The 21,920-nt window shown below is 42.9% G+C and overlaps 1 long non-coding RNA gene across 1 annotated transcript in view; it reads right to left on the bottom strand.

Moving 5' to 3' along the window:
* Positions 1-950: 950 nt before the first annotated feature.
* LOC137162123 (uncharacterized) overlaps positions 951-21,920 on the bottom strand; it is a 38,683-nt gene continuing 17,713 nt past the window's right edge. The window contains exon 4 of the long non-coding RNA XR_010922291.1: positions 951-1,016. This is a non-coding gene — a long non-coding RNA (uncharacterized lncRNA). The remainder of the gene's footprint in view (positions 1,017-21,920) is intronic.

The following is a 21,920-nucleotide window of genomic DNA, read 5'->3' as shown; positions in this document are numbered from 1 at the left end:
GAGCTGAGTTTTTTTGGATCCCAGAGAATGAAATGAAGTGTTCTTCCAGAACTTGCCAAGGCATTCTAGATAAGCTGAGTGGAAAAGGTCTCAAAGGGAATCCAACAGATGGGATTTCTGGTCCAAATCAAAGATGGAGTAGAATAGCTCAGTAGTTATGTCTGGTCAAAACTACAGTGCACCTAGAACAGCCCTTTCACCTGTTATGTAGGAGACCAAAGTTCAAAGTCCCTGCTCCAAATCAGGAAGAGCAGTGATTTGAATCTGGGTGTCCTCCATCCCGCAAGTACCCTAACCACTGGGCTATTGGCTATTCTGCAGTCGCTAACTCTCTCTATCACATTTTTTTCACACACACACAACTGAATTTGATGTGAAAACACTTGAAAACTTGCATTTTTTCGTGAAACAGAATAGTTTTGAGTGAACCCCAGTTTTCACACACATTATCTAAATGTTGGCCTATGATTTAAATACAACAATTATTCTGTCAGAATAGCGCCAAGAGAAAACATTTTTCTGGAGTAAAAGATACAATATGAAATATATTTAACCAATCAGTATCCAAAGGGTGACTCTGGTTTTAAAGGTATCATCTACAGATGTGATCATCCTTTGAAAAACACTCTACCTCATCTGTCACATAAGGGATGCACCTATGAGTGACCAGGAAAGATTATTCTTTTTTTTAATTATTTGAATTATGTGAGCACCTAAGGAAAGTGGGTTGGCTAGGATCTGACTGAGATTGGGGCCCTCCCTTGTGCTAGGCACTATACAAACAGAGTGAGAGACAGTCCTGTTCTACATGCTGGTAAAAGAGGAACACACATGATTTTGGAAATGAACCATTTAGTGCCGTTCTTAGTCACCTGCATGACACCTATTGACAAAAGGTGTAGATAAACCTTTGCACTATATTTAAAAAGGAAAACATTTATTGGCACTGATGAAAATGTAATACGCTGCTGCAGTCCCTACAGTGTTAATTCTTGTTCCTTGAAGTACAGGAGTCTCTATAAGGGAAAAAAAAAATTCTGATTAGAGCAGTTTAATCCTAATCCCTTTTCTCTGATCTTGGCAGAGGATTTTTAGTGAGTTACTATATTTAAATAACTACCCAGAATTAATCCTTTTGGTTGCTCAAGGCATGAAGGGAAAGCAGTCAAAAACAAAGAATTCAGAAAAGTGTTGCAGCTGTTTCATAGAATTCACTATTTATAATTGAAAAGATTCCAGATTGTGTGGTACAAGTGTAACCTTCAACTGCCTTGCTTGTCCTTTCTTTTAACAACAGTGAATTCCAAAAGAGAGACTATGCAGAAATAAAACATTTTCAGCATGAAGTTAAGTGTTTCTGACAGTTGACGGTGTGCGATATAATGCTGTATGTAGAAAGAAGATACTTTTCTCTATATATCTGGAGGTCAATTTAACAATATAAGAAAAAAACCTGTTTCCAACTCTTGTCTCAGTGGTAATTGGTTGAAAATGTGAGACTCATTCCCAGTTTCCAAAATCTTCTCCTGAGTTCCATCATGTATTGAAAGGGAATTTTATGAACAGTTTTAGCCCATGCTTCTATATTAATTTAATAACATTTAGCACTTCTCAATTTCAAATCACTTTACTAGCACTATCTATTTAATCTTCACAAACCCAACCTGAGATGTGAGCAAATCTTATTAGCCCCATTTTAAACAGAGAGAAACGGGGATATAAAAGTTATTTTATGCATTACTATTATTTATTTTTATTGTTATTTATTTGTGTTAAATTAACACCTGAAACCCTAGTCATGGATCAGGGCCCCTTTGTGCTAAGTGTTGTATAGACAAATAACAAAGAAGACAATCCCTGCCTCAGAGAACACATAATCTGCTGATCAGACGGGACACAATGGATGGACAAAATGGACAACGGCATGGGTAAGCTTGGGAGGATGAGGTAAAAAATGAACAAAATGTAGCAGAAAAATAGAAGTCTAAGCACGCCAATTATCTTATCTCTGCCAGACAGTAATGATTTGTAGGCCTCACAGAAGAGGTAGCTTTTAAGGAGATTACTTGCCCAAAACCACAGTCTGACCACAGAGTGAAAGATTTATTAGTGAATAAATGAACTGCCAATTTTTAAAAGACCATAAATAATTATTTGAAGAATAGTACTCACCTATTTGAAGAACTGGGATATTGGTCTATGTTTTTAAACAGGTTCCCTGACCTTAATATTTGAACACCTCACAATCATTTAATGAATTTATCTTCACTCCACCCCACAGAGATATGGAAGTATTACTTTTAGGGACACGAACTTTAAGCTCTGAGTTAAGTAATTTACCCATCATCACACAGGAAGTTTGGGGCAGAGCTGAGATCTGCTGAGTAGAGTTATGCAAAGAACCAATTTTTCACTTTGGTGACCAAACCACAAAACTGAAAAACATTTTTGTTTCAGATAGACCTGCAAAACAAAAAAGTTTTTAAAAAATTCATTTTGGGTCTAACAAAACATTTTATCCAACCCAAAATGAAATGTTTTGTTTCATTTTTTAGGCTTTTTTTTTTCTTTTTTAAAAAAAAAATAAAATTGAAGAAAAATTCAAAACAAAAAGTAATTCTAACTTTTACTGAATTTTTTTTCAGCTGAAGGAATTGGGCAAATTTGACAGAAATTCACAACATGTTTCAGTCAACTTGAGTATGCCTTTTTGGACTGAAAATGTTTCATCCAAAAATACTCTATTCTTAAACCCAGTTTTAACCATGAAACCATACTTCCTGGTCAGATAATGGGGAATTGTATGTATTAATCAAGGATGAGTGGAAAAAACATTAAATAAATTATTCACAAATATTATTTTGCCAGATTTTGAAAGAACACAGATTAGAAAACCTAAATTCCTTGTTTCCATTATATATTCATACTCCTAGACCACACCTCTGTCCCCCACATCTCTCTTTCTCTTCCTTATTCTCCTAATCTTCCCACATGCCCTTTGTCTGCATCTGCTTCATGTGCCGCTTGACCATCTACCCATGGCTTTATGTGCTCTTTCCTAACATATGTTTTTCATTCCCTCGGTATCCACTACTCTGAATGAACAAGGAGATTCCATTAGAACAAACCTCTTTTGAGAACATTATATTAGAACTCTTTTATTAGAGCATCCTCATAATTATTTGGTCATATTTCTTTCATTTTCATTTTTAATTAACAACTTCCTATATTTTAGTACAACTCGATATCCCTTGTCCATACTGTATTAGAAAAAGCCAAAATCCAATTATAAAACATTTTCTTTGTTTTAGAAAATGGTGGCATTTTCAAATCTCTGCGCCTAGCTTTGTAAAGAATTTGGACAGAGAACAACACTGGAATCCTATAATTGTTCTCAGTTTTGAAGCAGGATTTATGACAGGTGTGAGAGTAGAAGTAAGTAATGAGGGCTGGCAAAACAGTTAAATTTTCACATCGCTAACTAACTGGACAGATGAAGCTGATTGTTCGAAGTAATAATAACAATGTGTTTTTCAGAGGAAAAAGGATGCAACGGAAGTTCAGTCAGGACTCCAGCTCCAACGCAAAGATTTCAATATAGTGTCCGATAGTATTATCACCATTTCCCCAGGGTCAAGTTACAATTAAGACACAGCAGCGAAAAGATACTCCACATCACTGATCCTCCCTAGTTATTTACTTGCCTTTCAGATCAACAGCTAGACCCAAGGTAGATGACAAAAATGAAGCAGATTGAGCATTGTTAGTAAGTGCACTGAACATGATCAAAAGAACCAGTCAAGAAAAAGAGAGGGTTCTTTCTGTACTAAGCAGTTACCCAACAGCTTGCTGTGTTAAGAGTGCACATCCTGCCAGATCAATAGCCAGTGCAGGGAAATGGTTTGATTTGTGTCACACATGGTCTAGGCCATGGGTGCCACAACATATATCAGAGGAAAATAAGGTGACCAGATAGCAAGTGTGAAAAATCGGGATGGGGGGTAGGGGGAAATAGACTCCCATATAAGAAAAAGCCTTTTCCCTATAAAATCAGGACATCTGATCACCCTAGAGGAGAAGGATCCGTTTGATCTGCAGCAGAGGGGTAAACTGATAGCAAAGGAAGAGAATGCGAAGAGGAAAAGCTGAGTAATTGTGAACACAAAGCTGTTTTGACTGTCTGCATTATTTAAGCACCGACCATGGATCCTGATCCATTATAGTTATAATAAAACATTGTCTCTACAGTTAAAAATGACACTTGAAAATATTTTCTCCTTTTCCTGGCTGGCACTGCCATATGACATAGTTAATGCAAGAGAAAAATAAATTCCAGTAACCAAAGTCACGCTTTGTACTCTACTAAAGCCCAGCTGTCAGCCAGAGTTAAGGAAATGATGGTGCTGTTTGTGCCATTTCTAATTAATAATAACTAAGGATTAATAAAGCAATTTGGAAGAAGAATGTACAAGGTAAGGATTTATGGACAGATGAAAGTTGCTTTATTGTAAATAATCATGAATAAAATTAAATGGGAGCTAAGACATTTTACAGTGCAGTAAAAAATGTTTAACACATTTTTCAAGCTCTGCTTCTCTTGGAAGAACATTAATGGAGGTGGAGATACTGACAACTTGCAATTTTACCCAAGACAAATAGATACCATTACCTCAGTATCAGCAGCATTCTCTTGCACTTTCCTGTGTTAATGCAGAAAGTACCATAACTGACCCCACTGCAGGCCATCACGGTGAGTGCTGTCATAAACAAGTCCCCTATATGTTTAGTAGAGAGCTAGATATGCCACATGCTTCCAGGGAAATGCTATGAGCGCATCAAGTGATAGGCTCTTCCGACCCTCACCCTCAGTGGGTTCCCATAGATACTCAGAGATTCTGATGACAAAGGACTGCTCTAGTGGGGCTTCCAGTAAGAAAAGTGCAATTGTCCCAGGTACAATTTGTTTAAGAGTTTCTGTAAACAAACCACGTTATCATTTCCAACCTAGCCCCTAAAGGTAGTCCAGTAGAGGGCTATGAAGGTGGAGCCGCTCATGCCAAGTGCCAGGGATACTCTTTCCGTGAGAAAATCATGCATTGGCCTGCAGATCTCCAGGTCAGAGTTCAGTTTTTTTGTCTATCTTAGTTGAATCCCTTTCCACATGGTCACCCCTTCTCCTCCTCTCATAGCCTCTCCCAATTGCACGCCGCTCCCAAGTGTTGCAGCCCAGCTCTCGGCCTTTCAGTCTCAGCTCCCAAGCTGTTCAGAGCCCTCTCCACAATCAGCTCCCAGAGGGCTCCCTGTCACCGGCTACTCCTGCCCACACACACATCCTCTGGCTCCTTCCTGCGCTAGATCCCTCTGATCTCTGGCAATACCGGCCTATCCTGTGCTAGAGGGTTTATGGATCCATCTACTGGCTGACTATTGATCTGGGTGGCAACAGTGCCCAGTGGTGAACCAGAATGTTCGTGACAGTACTTTCAGTGTGGCAGATGGTGAGACATACTGCAAATGCAAACCTTCTTTAATTATCTAAGGCAAATGACAAGTTTTTAAATACCACCACTGTACTTCTTGGATCTGTGCCAGGAGACACACCCTGCCCCACTTCCCCAAATCCCTGTCTTGTGCAGCTTCTCCACACAGACTATGGGAGACGAGTGTCATATCCAGCCATGTTTCAGGGTCATGGGCTAGATGACCCTCTAGAAGTCTCGGCCAAGCCAAACTACTGTATCATTCTAATGTCATTGAGAAAACACCAGGCCTTCTGCACTGCAGTGTCAGCAAGGCAACATGTTTGTTTCAGACTAATCGTCCAGCTCCTGCACACTGGGAGCCTTCTCCATCTCTCGCTTAAACCAGAGTCAATCAAGAATAACTCCACTTCCATTAATGAAATTAGACAGGTATAAAAGTGGTTTGAAGAAGAGCAGAACCAGGCTCCAGACCTGCAGGTAATTAGGAGATCGGATTATTGGTGGGGAGCAGGCAACTTTGTTATTCACCTGCAAGTAGAAACTAGAGCTTGGCATTTTACCTCTCACATGATATCTCTTAATTTCAATGGCAATAGCATCATTCGTTAACATCACAGAGATGCAAATAGGTATGAAGAACCTTGCTTCAGAAGGCCAGGCAGCCTCAATGGGAGTGAGATTGTGTCTAGGACTGCAAAATGATTATTGTATATTCATTATTTATATTACAGTCAGACCCCCAGACAGGATCAGGGCCCCGTTGTACTGGCACTGCATGACTAGATAGTGAGAAACAGTCCCTGCTATGAAGAGTTTATAGTGAAGACAGGCAATGGGCAGGAGGTGAAAGAGATGCCAAGTGACTTGTATAAAGTTACACAGCAGATTAGTGGTAAACCCAGAATTAGAACCTAAGTCTTCTGACTCACAGCCTCGTACTTTAGCCACTGGTCTAGCATATGATATTCTATTATTTGGAGGAGTTGGGGGGAAGAGGAAGGGAGAGATGTTATAATGTTTGTCTGTATGTTGTGCTCTGTCTATGGTTTTGTTTTTCACTACAGCAGCTAAGTGCCAGTTACTTGATGCTGATGCATCAGCCTGAGGCCATGAAGAGAACAGACATAGGTTGGCTACATGGATTCTCTCCCATTCTCCTTCTCCTGCTCTCTTCCCTTCTCTAGGAGAAATAAACACCACCTAAATACAGCCCTCGGAATTGGGCTCCGTATGGGTGAGTGCAGAGGGAGCATTGCAAAGTGATATTTGCTTATGTTAGAACATTTGGCTCCTTGGCTAGTATGCTGCTCCCTGAGCACCTTCCATTTATTTTTCATCTCAGCTACTAGGCAATGGCCTTTCCCTTATCTTTCCTTTCAAGTCTACCTTCCACTGGCTCTATATTCAGTGGAGGTCCATCTTACTATTGGCGGTGAAAGGAGCTGTTCCCTGGGGAGAGCCAAGAGGATAACATCAGGTGAATTCTGCTTATACAATCCCTGTACCACCCTTTCCATTGCAGTATATGAGCACCTTCAGTAGTCCTACAAGTCATATAATTAACATAAGTCATGTGTAGTTTGATCTGTCTCTCATCTTCTCCATGGCAAATGTTAGTCATATTGCTTAATGTACCATTGGAAGAATGTCTGGCCGGTCCCTCTGGATTTGCCACCAGATGCATTGATGTGCAGCCGGCGAATGTCAGTGGCACAAACAGCCTCAGGCCCACATAAGAAACGTGCAGAGCTCTTCACATTTCTCTTTTGACCGTACCCCCAATTTCATCCATATTTTCTGGCAGATGCATCTCCTTTTTTCCAAACATTCTTGGTTTCTTGTTGAATACTGAAAGGGGAACAAGCACACACAGATTCTGGTCTGTACACACAACTGCTAATGAATTTTGGAACATTTAGTCCTAGGTCCTTTAACAGAAAACCTTATAGGTAGGAGGCAGAGCAATTCCACTCTGAATAATAAAAGTATAATGTGTTGAGAGGGATCTGCAGAAGGGTTAAGGCTGGCATTATCACTGTGCACTTGTCCATTGTATAGAATAACCGGGACACAGGTAATCATTGCCATAAGTCTCTACATTTCTGGAATTACATTCACTGGTATGGAAAAGTCTGTATTTTAAAGGTGAATAAAATTACATGTGATAAATTTTGACCTTCCTCTGGTAACAAACAGTACCGATAAATAAAGCTGATAAGTTGTACGCCTTTTTAAAAAAAAAAAAACATTGAAACGTAAATTGAGAAAATAAATTGTTTCTGAGCATCCTCCATTTTCTCTGAGGTATAGCAGTAATGTTGTAGTGACAAATTTTTCCATTTTCTTTTTTCCATTTTTTTTTATTTGCATACTCAGAAGCCAAATGTCTAGATTGTCAACTGGATGAGATAATTCTTTGCTGGACAATAGGATGAGAATCCAAGCAAACAGCTTCCTTTTTGGATTATCCATGTACTAAACACAGCTGTGGTTCTGCCTTCTGATTATCTCCTTGTTTCAATTTCATTTGGAGGATGACTTGTTATAACAATGGAATAGATCCTTTTCTCTGGATGCCACATGCTACAAATATATTAGCATCAAAAAATTGATCTTACTAACAGATAAATTCTGCTTACCTCAGTATCAATCCAAAGTTACACCAGTGTCCTCAGTGGAGTTACTCTAGATTTATATGTGTTTAGATGAGAGCAGAATTTGGCCCATTGTGTTTAGCAACAAATACACCAGGTTACATAGGAGGAAAAAAACAAAAATCAAAGTGGACCCTATTTCTTTATCTATTTCTTTATCTTGTTCTGTATGTATATTTAAAGAAATGAATATACATTAGTGCATGCATAAAGCCATTATGACTCTATGTAGTGTATTCTTATTTTATAATTGTATTGGTGAAATTAAATTTTTTTAAAGGAATTTGAATAATGAACATAGTCTGTATGTTCATGAGCCCTGATACATGGTGTAATATTTAAAAGAAGGTTCATTTAAGAACATTACTGAGAGTGTTTTATGGAAATAAAAAAAGTTGAAGAAATAACCAAAGAGAAAAAACATCAAGAACAATGATAATGGTAATAAAGAAATGCCATTAGCTAGTCCTTCTGTTTGGGAAACAAAATCATGGACGAGATCCTCAGCTGGTTAAACCAAAGTATCTCCATGTACTTCAGTTGAATAACTGAATCCATTCATGTCCATGGAGCTGTGCCAGTTTACACCATCGAAGCAGCTGATTCTCTATATTTTTATCTTACCCTTTCTATCCTAAAGACCTCACTGCCTTTCTATTGGGTTTTATTTTTATTATAGAGCATAAAGGAATTTAGGATAGATTGTGGCCAGCTTCTACATGGATGAGCAAAATAGGATCCCTGTTCAGGGAACACAAGAGAATTCCCCATTCAGGAAACACGAGGACTCTGAAGGCACTGGGTGGAGAGGCCATGGAACCATTCTTCCACACCAGCCTGCAGATCTGACTAGAAGTAAAATGGAGTGCTTACTGTGCCATCCGAGGGAAGCTCAGCTTCTGCAAACATTGAGCTGGATTCACCCTAGGCCGTTATAAGGGAGTATGTATCTCCCTTATTCAGGGGCAACTGAGGGCCAGTTTGGCCCATGACACGGGCTAGGGCAGTTCTGAGATAAAAAAAGATGAGGCTGTTGTTTCACTGCTTCTGTGGCTATGACCACATTTGCTTTTTCTAAACTCTATTACCAGTAAATTAATTCCATAGAGGTCTACTGTTGACTCTTATGATGAGGAAACATTAAATGGGGGTGGTGGGAAAGAGAACAGAGAACATTCTAAACACAGCATCTTCATTTTTGTGGTTTATTTCATTTTTATGTTCTCAGAACTTCAGTAGCAATAATAATATGTTAAACAGATACATTAACTACTGTAGATACATAGTATTTCTTCAAGAATATGTCATTTAAATTACAGATGATACCACTGCAAGTTAATTGTCTTAAAAATAGAGAAGCCTTTTTCACAAAGAGCAGAGGAGGGAGCATAATTTGAGACACATTTTTCTCTGAGGTAACTGGATCATAACCAATGCAGAGGTAAATAAAGCACACATAATAAACTCTTCCTTGCATGGAGATTCTTAAAATGTCATGTACAATAAGTTTTTAATTGCTACCAACCATACTAAAAAAAAGTAAGGCAAGTTGCATTTCAGTGTCTACCTACATCTATGTTTGAAATATAAAATGACAAAATTCAAAGTACTATAAATTATAAATCAGAGATGATATGAAGTTGTTCAAAATTAGGATCTGATCCTGAATTCCTTGGCTTCCATATAAAACAGATGCAGGATTGAACTTTTGGGGTCTGATTCCACCAATCTTATTTATGTTCCATAGCACCAGACTCATATAAGTATCACTAGACTCATGTCAGTAACCCCTGAACTTCAGCTGAACTGCTCAGATAAACTACTTCGTAAGTGCTACTCCATGTGTGTAGAAGGTGTCACAATCAGAACCTCATGAGCTGCAATACCAAATAAATGCAAAGAGGCGCCTTGTTCATTTTTCATTGTGATTCATCTTAATATAGCTCTCTGAAAATGTTCAGCTAAGTTGTTTGAGAAAATATTTTAAAATGTAAACTGGTTTCCTTAGAGCCCTTTAACATCACTACACGTTTGTGATGTAAAATGAGTCCTCCCAGATGACACACAATTTGCCTGTGGCATGTAGCATACTTTCATCACTGCATTTTTCTGATAAGGCATTAATAGCAAAGAACTTACTAAATATGTGTTGTTGCTCCATTTTCCATGAAGAAAGTTTATTTTACAAACCCTAGTTCTCAGGTGCTGCTGTTCTCCAACATTTTTACAACATTAATATGAGTCAATGGCATGATGACAGAGAACTGTGATTTCATATCAGCTAGGCTAAAACTTCAGGCTTGAACAAAATGTTTCAGTCACAAGAGACAATATTATCAATGAACAAAAAGAGATTTTCCATTTATCTTGTCTGATAGAGTATATACAGTAAAAACATATTAGAGCAGCGCTTACTAGCATCACTCTAACTGAAGAGAGCTTTCATACCAGGGAAAATGTTAATATTTATTTTACTTCTAACTTGGAGCCATTTGCCTTCCAGGTACCATGGCCACTTTTGCTGATTATCCCAGATAGTTGGTCTCATATATGCCCTCTGCACCAAACAGTACTTACCTCATGTTGATTCAATGACATCACAAAGATTTATACATCAATATTGTGATGTCAGAATTAAGGCTTCACTACAGAAACAAGCAGAAGGAGCACATAAATGAAAGATGAAAAAGGCCAGATTTTAATGGTATTTAGGCACCTAACGATGCACATAGATTCCTTATGAGATTTCCAAAAGCACCTAGATGCTTAGCTCCTTTTGATTTCAATTATTTCAATTTTATTTTATATAGACTTAATCCTGGACCCAAACACAGGGATAAATGATTCCATAAATGTAAGTAATAATTAAATGACTTGTGATGAACTAGCACTTCCGAAGGCACTTCTGGAGGCATTTTTACTGTATTGGAGTCACACTTTGACAAATCCTTATTTTATGAACAAAGTCTTTAGCAGATCCCCCAGAGCAGGTAAGAGACATGCTCTGACTGATTTGACAAGGTTAAGTATTCATGAATTGCTGAGTCACATTAGAAGATAAACCCCAATTCCCTGAAATCTGAAATTGAAGAGCAACATCAGATCCATAGTAAGTGAAAGAGCACCAGATTGAATAGTAACATAGAATTGGAGTGGAAAGCTGATGCCGTCATACACATTCAGACATCTGAAGACAGGTAAATCATCCCTGGAATAGGTTATCAACTATATCTCTAGAGAAGCCAAAGGGAAGTCATGTAAGTATTGATGATAAATAACGGTATAAAGCCTAGGGAACCTGCACCATTTACACAGTGGTTAGACTAACTATGGCATTAATGATTAGTATAGTCTAGTTCAGAAAATATCTACATTGCATTTTAGAATAACGTCATATGATGAGGGATTAATCTTTTGTCATCCTGATTCATGTCAAATGATTGTAGCCAGGAAATAAAGTTCAGTCTCTCTAACCAGCATTTTGGTGTTTCACACATGTATTACATGGTGTAAGAAGTAAACTAAATGTTTGGCAAAACAAAGTAGAAAATGAAGCCAGGTTGAGACCTCAGAGAGAACTGAAAGGTGGTTCCAGCACTTCCAAATATTTCTGGGGAAAAAATGGTGCTGAAGAGAACTGGGTGATAGTTAAATCCTCCACTCTACTATCTGTTGCAGAATAACCCTTTGGAGATTCAGAGGGGGAGCTGTGTTAGTCTGTACACAGCAAAAACAATGCGAGTCCTGTAGCACCTTAAAGACTAACAAATTTCTGCAGACATAAGCCTTCGTGGGCTGCAATCCACTTCATCATGCATCTGGTCATGCATCTGACGAAGTGGGCTGCAGCACTTGGAGCCTGCAGGTGGCGGGATCCTGCAGCAGAGGGGGCCTGAAGGCAGCAGGTGCAGCAGAGGGGACCAGTTAAGCCTGCTTCTGGCCAGTGGCAGGAGCCAGCAGAGGAGACTGGTGGAGCCCCACAACAGAGAGGTGGACAGTGAAACTACAATGGTCTGTAGGGCAGGGGAAAGCAAGAAGAGAGAGGCAAAGGAAATGCCCTACATACTCTGGGGTGGAATGGGTTCAGCCCACTGTGTTCATGAATTCTGTTTGCACTGTTTTCTCAAACCAGTGCTGTGTTACTTCCTTTTATTAAAAGGTTTGCTTTCTACACTCAGACTCTGTGCTTGCGAGAGGGGAAGTATTGCCCTTTGGGGGTGCCCAGGGAATAGTCTGTGATTTCCCAGATAACTGGGTGGGAGCTCGAGCCGGTTTGGTGTTGTATCATTGACAGGAACCCCTAGATATAGAACTTGGCCCTTTGCTGCTGCCATCTCTGCCTGGCTGAAGAGTTACATGTGATATGACCAACAAGTGGATGAATGCAAGATTGTGGGAAGAAATGGACGTTTGTAGGGCTAGTAAAAACCTGTGCTTCACAAATTAAGTGAAAGCAAACAAACAGGGAAAGTATTGTAGTACATCTAATTAAAACTGCACAGCATGGCATAAAGACAAAATATAAGGGTAAACAAAAAACAGAGACCAGATTTGTTTGCAATAAACATTAAGCTAATCATAACACAAAACAAAGAGGTGCAGTGTCATGTATTCAATAAAAGTTCCAATCTAATGCACACACGCGCGCTCACAATCAAAAGTATTGCACACTAATACACAGATTAAAAATCACCTTCCTTCCAAAATCAGAGCCACTTTCACCCCCACACACTGGAACTCAGGACTGCCCACTTTACACAATCCATTTTCCCTTCAGGTTCCCTCACCTCCTCCTATCTTTGGAGGCCTGGATCCCTCATACCTACGTCTTGTCTCCCTTACACTATCTCCTTCAAGGTTTGTATTTCCCACTTTCTCTTGTTACTTTGATCCATCTGTTTGTTTGTTTGTTTTCTTCCATGCTGCTTCCGGGTCTTCAGCTGCAGCCTTCTCAAGGTTCTCAGTATCAGCCTTCTTTCACTTCTTCCTGTTTCCAGCTTTCCCTTCCACCTATCCCCCGCTCCTTTTCCACCCTGCCCAGCTTCTTGTGTGCTGGTCTCAGTGGCTTGCCCTGGTGGCAGTCTCCCTGGAGGCTCCCTGTAGGAAGGTGCAGTGGCCTTCCTCCGAGCCTGGGCCCAAGGAAGGGCCACAATGACCAGAGCAGACAGTGGGAGGTCCGGCAGGCCAGTCTGCCCGGCAACCCGGAAGCCCGCTAGCGATAGGTCCCACCGGCCGGCCAATCCAGCCAATCCGGTACAAAAAGCAGGCTTCACAGGTCAGTAGGAGACAGGCTGCTGCCGGAGACAGATGTGCCGTCCCATCCCGCCAGCTGCAGCAAAGTCCTGAACCCAGCCGGGCCGCTGCCCCAAGTGAGCGCCCCCTGGAGCAGAGGCCCCAGGAATGGCCCAAGCGACCAGGTCCTAAAGACTGGTTAAGGCCACCAGGCCTCAGAGACTGGACCGAGCCACCAGGCCCCAAGGACTGGACAGGGCCTCTGAGCCGCAACGACTGGACTGAGCCCCCTGAGCCTGAGGGCTGGGAGATACCCACAGAGGCCGGTCCTGACCTGGAGGAGCTTCCTGATGCTGAGAGCCTGGAGCCCTGTGACCTAGAGGAGTTGCTCTCAGCAGAGGAACCCCAGGAACCCTATGACTTAGAAGAGCTGCCCTCTGCCAAGGAGCTCCCCGCCTTGCTGCCGATGGACGAGGCGGGACTGGTGAGCCTGCCATGGGCCGTGTACCCAAGGACCCGGCTGATACAGATACCTGGGGATAAGGGGAGGAAGTGGCCCGGGGACAGCCATAACCATGGCTGAGACAGGGGCAAGGCCCCATCGGCGTGTTGCGGCGCGAGCTCTGCCGACTAAGTGGCAACACCTTTGACACTGCTAGGGCCCTGGGTTGGGATGCAGTGGAGTTGGGTGGGCCTTCACCCCTCCCCTCCCCTCTTGTCCTTGCCACCCAAGGAGTAATTACCATCCCCTACTCTACTGACCAGAGGACACTGATTACTTGCCCGCCCTGACCAAGGGCCAGGGCCCGTAGACTGCTTGCTTGCCCGCCCTGCCAAGGGCCAGGGCCAGTAGACTGCTCTGCCCGGCCTGGGGGGCTGGAACTAAACCGCATACGGAGTGGCTAACATTCCCTTTTTTGGAAGGTGCAGTGGCCTTCCTCCGAGCCTGGGCCCGAGGAAGGGCCACAGCGATGGGGCCGGAGAGGACTCCATGCTACACTCCCTCTTGGTGGCTCCTGTGGTAAGATCTCCACAGTCATCTTCATTGACAAGTTCCCTCCAGCAGCTCATTCCACTGATGTTATCCTCAGCAGTTGTAGCTGCTTCTACAGTCTCATTAACTGTCTTTCAAGAGACAGTTCCCTTCAATAGATCTTTCTCACGGTGGTGGCAACTTCATCTAATGGCAGCTTCCTCCTGGTCCAGGAATAGTTGCTTCTGGGTGAGGTACAGGAGGAGACAATTCTTTTTATGAACTAACTGCCACTACCTAGTGGCAGCTTCAGTTCCATGACTTCCTTGCGGGAGCAGCATTAAAGTTGCTCAAAATAGGAGTTGGGTGGATGGAAGGATGCCGGGCTGGGGGAACACAAACTTTTTTTTTAATTCAGAAATTATAAAAATCAAAATCTCATCAACACTTAAGAATTTTCAACTGGCTGTACATAAGAGAGTGGAGCCAACAGCAATCCTTAGCTTTCTGTGGAAGGGCTCTGCAGGCCACAGTTTGGGTACTTCAATTTTAAAGTACTTGCTGCACCTCTCCTAAAAAGATGGTTTCTGACAGAATGGATGGTTTCTTCTCAACTTACCAGTAAATAAGGGTCAGCTATCCAGAAACCTACTAGTCACAGCACATTCCATGTACTGAAGTAGAGAGGATAAAAAAAGGTGTGTGCCTAATCGTACCACACCACCTTATTGTAAAAATCTGGCTCTCCATGCCTTCCTTCCCCCACACCCTACCCTCTCTTTCACTCAGATGTTTACATAGCCTGCACACACTCTCATTTTGCTTGCGTGGCACAAGATAATATACTATACGAGTTCCAACTAGCATTTTTTCAGCAGGGCTAACCTTGAATGCAGTTTACTGACCAAGTGCAAGCATGTGAAAACAGGAAAGAAGCAGCACAAACTACAGAAGACCAAAATTTGCTCTCACTTATTCTCATACAACAACATTGATTTCAGTGTCTGATGGCAACTGAGAGAAAAAATTGGCCCATTATGTTTATCTTGCTCTTCCTGGTTTGGTTCAGTTGCTAGTCTTATATGCTATAGGTAGATTTCTCATTGCCAAGATGAATATATGAAATAAATGTGCACTTCATTTAGCAAAACAGACCATTAAACATGGATGCAAAGTGGCATAATAAACATTGCTATTGTTCTTTTACATCTAGTCCTGGGTTCAACTGTGGATTTAATTGCCTGATGTCCCACATGTTAATAACTGCTGATGCTGACATTTATGAGGCTATCATGAAGAATGTTTCCAGCTTTCAGAGGAATGTCATTTAAAAGATTGGAGTAGATGCGGACATGCCCAGGTGGCTGCTTCAATTAATTACTTCAATTAATTGAATGGCAATTAATTGCTGCTCAGATATCATCCTCTTCTTGGCAAATATTAATAAGGTAATCAATAAGTATAGTTTTGCTGCATTTAACCAAGTGTTTCCATATTCTCAAGTGCAAATTCAAATTATGCAAAAACATCTGCTATTTAGTGTAAAATTTGTTTTAAAATATCATCAAAACCATTTACTTCATGCAGAGGGAATTCTGCTTTTCTGTCATCATAATGGGGTGAAAATGTAATGATGCATTCCAACAAAGGAATATTTCATTCATTTGATGTTTATGATCAGCTCCCATAGATACAGCCAGCACTAAGCTCAGAGTATAATACATGGATCCTTCAGTAGGTGAGATGATGACTGTAGAAAAACTGACAATTAAAAACCTGTTACATGTAATACTGTGTTTCCTCACTATTAGGCTCTATGTTCCAATGATCAGCTTGTATAATGGTTCTTCTAACACTTAACACAGACTGTACCTACCTTATGAACATTGGATAAAATCCTGCCCCTATTGAAGTCAATCAGAATTTTACCATTATTTATGAGGGGCCTGAATTTCATTGTGTCCCTTTGCTTCACTGTTCACTTTTTCTGCTAAGTTGACACTGTCCTCCTCCTTTTTATGCTCACCCCAAAACAGACTGACTCCATTGTTGATGCTTTCTCCTTTGTCCTTCCCAACCCCTGAAAAAGCTTTCCTGCATCTCTCTGACTGATGACTCTCTCTTCAAATGTCGTCTGAAAACATATTTTGCCTCTGTTAATCACTATTCTCTCTCACACTCTGCTATTACTTAAATCTGGAATTGTATTATTTAAACAGGTTTGGGTGGCCATGTCTATGAAAAGTGCTGTTCAGAGTTGTGTTGAATTGTACCATAGTAATGTTATTTAAAAAGCAACTCCCCACCACACTCAGTTGGAGCAATGCACAAGGCGGAAAAATATATATTTTTTTAAAGGTACTATTTTGTACAGAGTGAGAAAATAAAAACATCCTACAGCATGAAGAAAATCAATCAACATCCAAAAAGAAGTGGGGGGGAAGGGATTTGGAATGCATGTGTATGAAGTGTATACATAAATAAACCTGGGTAACAGGAATCATTCATAATAAAACACTTTTGAACTGAAAAATTCTCCCAGTGTTTTTTAAAAAGTGGGGAGAGATGAAGTGAGACAGATGTCCAAGTAGTGTAAGTTCTGCATTTCATACACACCACACTTAGAATCATAGAACATTAGAGTTGGAAGGGACCTTAGGAGGTCATCTAGTCCAACGCGGTGCTCAAAGCAGGACTAACCTCAGCTAAATCATCCCAGCCAGGGCTTTGTCAAGCTGCAGCTTAAAAACCTCTAAAGACAGAGATTCCACCACCTCCCTAGGTAACCTATTCCAGTGCTTCACCACTCTCCTAATGAAAAACTTTTTCCTAATATCCAACCTAGACCGCCCGCACTGCAACATGAGACCATTGCTCCTTGTTCTGTCTTCTACTACCATTGAGAACAGCCTAGCTCCATCCTCCCTGGAACCCCCTTTCAGGTAGTTAAAGGCTGCTGTCAAATCCCCCCTCATTCTTCTCTTCTGCAGACTAAACAAGCCTAATTCACTCAGCTTCTCATAAGTCTTGTGCTCCAGCCCCCTAATCATTTTTGTTGCTCTCCGCTGTACTCTCTCCAACTTGTCCACATCCTTTTTGTAGTGGGGGGCGCAAAACTGGACACAGCACTCCAAATTCAGCTTCACCAATGCCAAACAGAGGGGGATAATCACTTCCCTCAATCTGCTGGCAATGCTCCTACTAATGCAGCCCAATATGCTATTAGCCTTCTTAACAATCAGGGTACGCTGCTGACTCATATCCAGCTTCTTATCCACCGTAACCCCCAGGTCCTTTTCTGCAGAACTGCTGCCTCGTCAGTCCCCGGTCTGTAGTCGTGCATGGGATTTTTCCATCCTAAGTGGAGGACTCTGCACTTGTCCTTGTTGAACCTCATCAGATTTATTTTGGCCCAATCCTCCATTTTGTCTAGGTCACGCTGGGCTTGTCTAAACTTACCTCCGAGATTCAGCGGCAGTCGACCCGAATTACGCAAGCTATGCAAAAAACGTGTGTAACTCGCGTCGACTTCTCTGCTTCTCTTCTGCGCGCCGCCTTCACTGCACTGACGGGAACCACGTTCCCGTCGACACAGCACTACGCCACTTGAGAAGGTTGTCTTAATACGTCGATTTCTGGATCGACTGAGCGAGTCTTCGCTGACCGCTCAGTCAATCCAGAAAAATCAATCTGACGGCAGCGACTTTGCCACTGTCAGTGTAGCCGTAGCCTCTGTATCCTATCCCTACCTTCCAGAGTATCTACCACTCCTCCTAGCTTAGTGTCATCTGCAAACTTGCTAAGGGTGCAATCTACGCCATTGTGGAAATATGAAGTTTGTCAAAAAGACAGTTTGAGCATATAGCTGAAAGCTAAGAGGCAGTTAGGAATGCACTGACCGATAAATGTGGTTAGCAAGGCGTGGGCGAAGTCTTTTCTGAGGCTAAATAAGATAAGTAAACTGCCCGACTGTATCTTTCTTTTAACTGAAGTTGTATTTTTTCATTTTAACAATAAGCTATGCACATGAGCAACACATATCGAAGAACAACAGTTACATAAAGTAAGTAACCATTTTTTCTTCGAGTGCTTGCTCATGTCGATTCCAAGCAGGTGATTTCCAAGCAGACCAATGGAGGAGGGGTCAGAGCTCACGAGATTGCCGACTGGAGCACTACTCTACCAAATGCTGCATCGTCCCTGGCATGCTGGGTAATGGCATAAAGTGAAGTAAATGTTTGTATAGAAGACCAGGCAGCAACCCTTCAGATTTCCTGTGTGGGAATGTGAGCCAGGAATGTCACTGACAAGGCCTAAGCCCTCATGGAGTGCGCCGTGAGAACCGGGCACCTTAGCTAGCTCGTAACAGGCCCTTATACATGAGGTAATCCAGGATGAAATCCTCTGAGAGGATACTGGAAGGCCTTTCATCCTTTCTGCTACAGCAATGAAGCGCTGATCCAACTTCCGAAAGAATTTAGTTCTCTCTATGTAAAAAGCCAGCTCCTGTCTGACATCAAAGGAATGGGAACTACATTTCCTGCTACTGGCATTTGGCTTTGGAAAGAACCCTGGCAAGAAAATCTCCTGACTAGTGTGAAATTGAGAGACCATCTTGGGCAGGAAATCCGAGTGCAGGAACAGCTGCACCTTGTCCTTATAAAAACTGTATATGGGGGTTCTGAGGTCAACGCCTTGAGTTCAGACACCCTCCTTGCTGAGGTGATAGCAATGAGGAAGGCTACCTTCCATGATAGGTACAACAGAGAACACAAAGCTAGGGGCTCGAAAGGGGAGCCCATCAATTTATTAAGTACCAGGTTAAGGTCCCATGTCGGGATTGGATGGCATACTGGAGGGTAAAGTCTTTCTAAGCCCTTGAGGAAACACGACACCATAGGGTTGGCAAATATCGAACGGCCCCTTTCTCCCGGGTGGAAGGCGGAAATAGCCACCAAGTGCACCTTCACAGATGCAACAGCCAAACCTAACTGCTTTAGGTGCAGTAAGTAGTCCAGTATAAGAGTCTGCATTGGAGGAGTGTCCTTTTGTACAGACCATACCAAGAACCTTTTTCATTTAGTCAAGTACGCCCCTCTAGTAGATGGCTACCTACTACCGAGGAGAACCTCCTGCACCTGCTCCGAGCACTCTGCCTACCTTGGGTTCAACCACGCAGCTTCCATGCCATGAGATGAAGTGACTGTAGGCTGGGGTGACCAGCCGACCATGGTTTTGCATGATCAGGTCCGGGACCAGCAGCAGGGTGATCAGGGTGTCTACAGATAGCTGCAGCAGTGCTGTGTACCAGTGTTGCCTTGGCCACACTGGGGCTATAAGAATAACTGAGGCCCCGTCTCTCCTGATTTTCAGGAGGACATTGTGGACAAGAGGAAACGGTGGGAACGCGTAGAGCAGATGGTGAACCCAAGGAAGGAGGAACGCATCTGTCATGGAACCCAGGTTGTGCACCCGGTAGGAGCAAAACTGATGGCACTTCCTGTTGGACCGCTTTGCAAATAGGTCCACTTGGGGAAACCCCCACCTCTGGAAAATAGTTCTTAAGATATCCAGGCAGAAAGACCACTCGTGGGTGTTGAAGGAGCGGCTGAGATGATCCGCCAGCTCATTCTGGGTGCTGGGGAGGTAAGACACTTCCAAGTTTATGGAGCAGGCGATGCAAAAGTCCCAGAGTTTGATGGCTTCCCAGAACAGGGGAGAGAAATGTGCTTCCCCCTGTCTGTTCATATAGAACATCGCCATGGTGTTGTCTGTCAATACTGACACGTCTTTACCTGTCAGGTGAGACTTGAACGCCTGGCTGGCCAATCTGACCACCTATAGCTCTCTGACATTTATGTGGAGTGACAGCTCCTCTGGGGACCAAAGGCCTCGGGTCCTCCATTTGCCAAGGTGCACTCCCCACCCCAAGGCATCTGTCACCAGCACCAGTGACAGTTGCGGCCTGGCAAATGGGACCCCTTGGCACACATGATGGGGTTGAGCCACCACTGAAGTGACTCTACAATCTGTGGTGAGAGGGAGACCACTCTGTCCAGACTGTCTTTGTGGGGTCAGTAGACCGATGCCAGTCACAATTGGAGAGGTCTGGGTCTCAGCCTCGCATGCTGGACCATGTATGTGCAGGATACCATGTGGCCTAGAAGCATCAGGCAACTTCAAGCTGTCTTAGTAGGAAAGTTGGTGAGGGGCCTTATTATGGAGCCCATGGTCTGGAAACGAGATTCTGGCAGCAGAGCTCTGGCCTGAAGTGAATCCAGGACCGCCCCTATAAATTCTATTTTTTGCGTGGGCACTAGAGTTGACTTGCTCACGTTTAGCTGCAGACCCAGGTCGAGGAAATCACCCCGTATTAGAGAGACGTGCTTCCACCTGCTCCTTGGAGCTGCCCTTGACTAGCCAATCATCCAGATATGGGTATACTGGACTCCATGTCTCCTCAGGAATGCAGCGACCACAGCCATGCATTTGGTAAAGACTCTGGGGGACGCCGATAGGCAGAATGGGAGGACGGCGAACTGGTAGTGGTTGCGTCCTATCATGAACTTGAAAAACCTCCTGTGAGAGGGTATTATTTAGATATGGAAGTAAGCATCTTTTAGATTGAGGGTGGCATACCAGTCCCCCAGATCCAGAGAGGGAACGATGGAGGCTAGGGAGACCCATGCGGAATTTCAGCCTTCTTACGAATTTGTTGAGATTCCACAGATTGAGAATAGGCCTGAGCCCCACTTTTGCCTTTGGGATTAGGAAATATCTGCAGTAAAACCTCTTTCCCCTTAGCTCCTGAGGGATCTCCTCTACCTCTCTAGTATGAAGCAGTTTTTGCACCTCTCCTATGAGAAGTTGCTCGTGAGAGAAAACTGGGAAGGCGGGGGAAGTTTCCTCTTTCTACCATGCACAACGATGTTATTCGGGCCCAGGCACGATAGAAATGGGATAATCTGTTGCAGAAAGCGGGGACAGGATCCAGTAACCGTCCTGGAGTGTCGCCCTCGGGCACACCTTCAAAAGTTTTTTTTGGCTCTGGCAGCTGCTTCCCTGTGCCTTTGCCAGGGTTGGGTGGCTGAGGCATCCTGCGCCTATTACTCCTGCCCCTTCTCCTGGAGAAGTCCTGCCAAGGATGCTGAGGATAAAACCTTTGCCCAAACTGGGGCTTAAAGTGCTTCCTCTGAGTGGAGGGCATATGCAGTCCCAAGGATTTCAGGGTTGCCCTAGAGCTTGGAGTCCATTTCCTCTGAAAATAGCCCCGCTCATTTGAAGGAAAGGTCCTGGATGGTAGACTGGACCTCAGGCGGGAGGCCTGACACCTGCAGCCAGGAACTTCTTCTCATGGCCAGCTCGGAAGCCACAGTCCTTGCTCCAACGTCTGCAGCGTCTAGGGCAGCCTGCAATGATGTCCTGGCTACAGCTTTTCCCTCCTCCACCATGGCTCAAAACTCTGTTTTGGACTTGGCCGGAAGCTGGTTTTTAAACTTCGCCATCGTGTCCCACAAGTTGAAATTATATCTGCTGAGGATCGCCTGTTGGTTGGCGAATCTCAGCTGCAGGCCCCCT

This window comes from Emydura macquarii, unplaced genomic scaffold, assembly GCF_026122565.2.
Source record: "Emydura macquarii macquarii isolate MOO-44397 ecotype Brisbane River unplaced genomic scaffold, CSIRO-AGI_Emac_v2 contig_2422, whole genome shotgun sequence".
Classification (NCBI taxonomy): Eukaryota; Metazoa; Chordata; order Testudines; family Chelidae; genus Emydura; species Emydura macquarii.
This window is presented reverse-complemented; position numbering and strand designations above follow the sequence as displayed.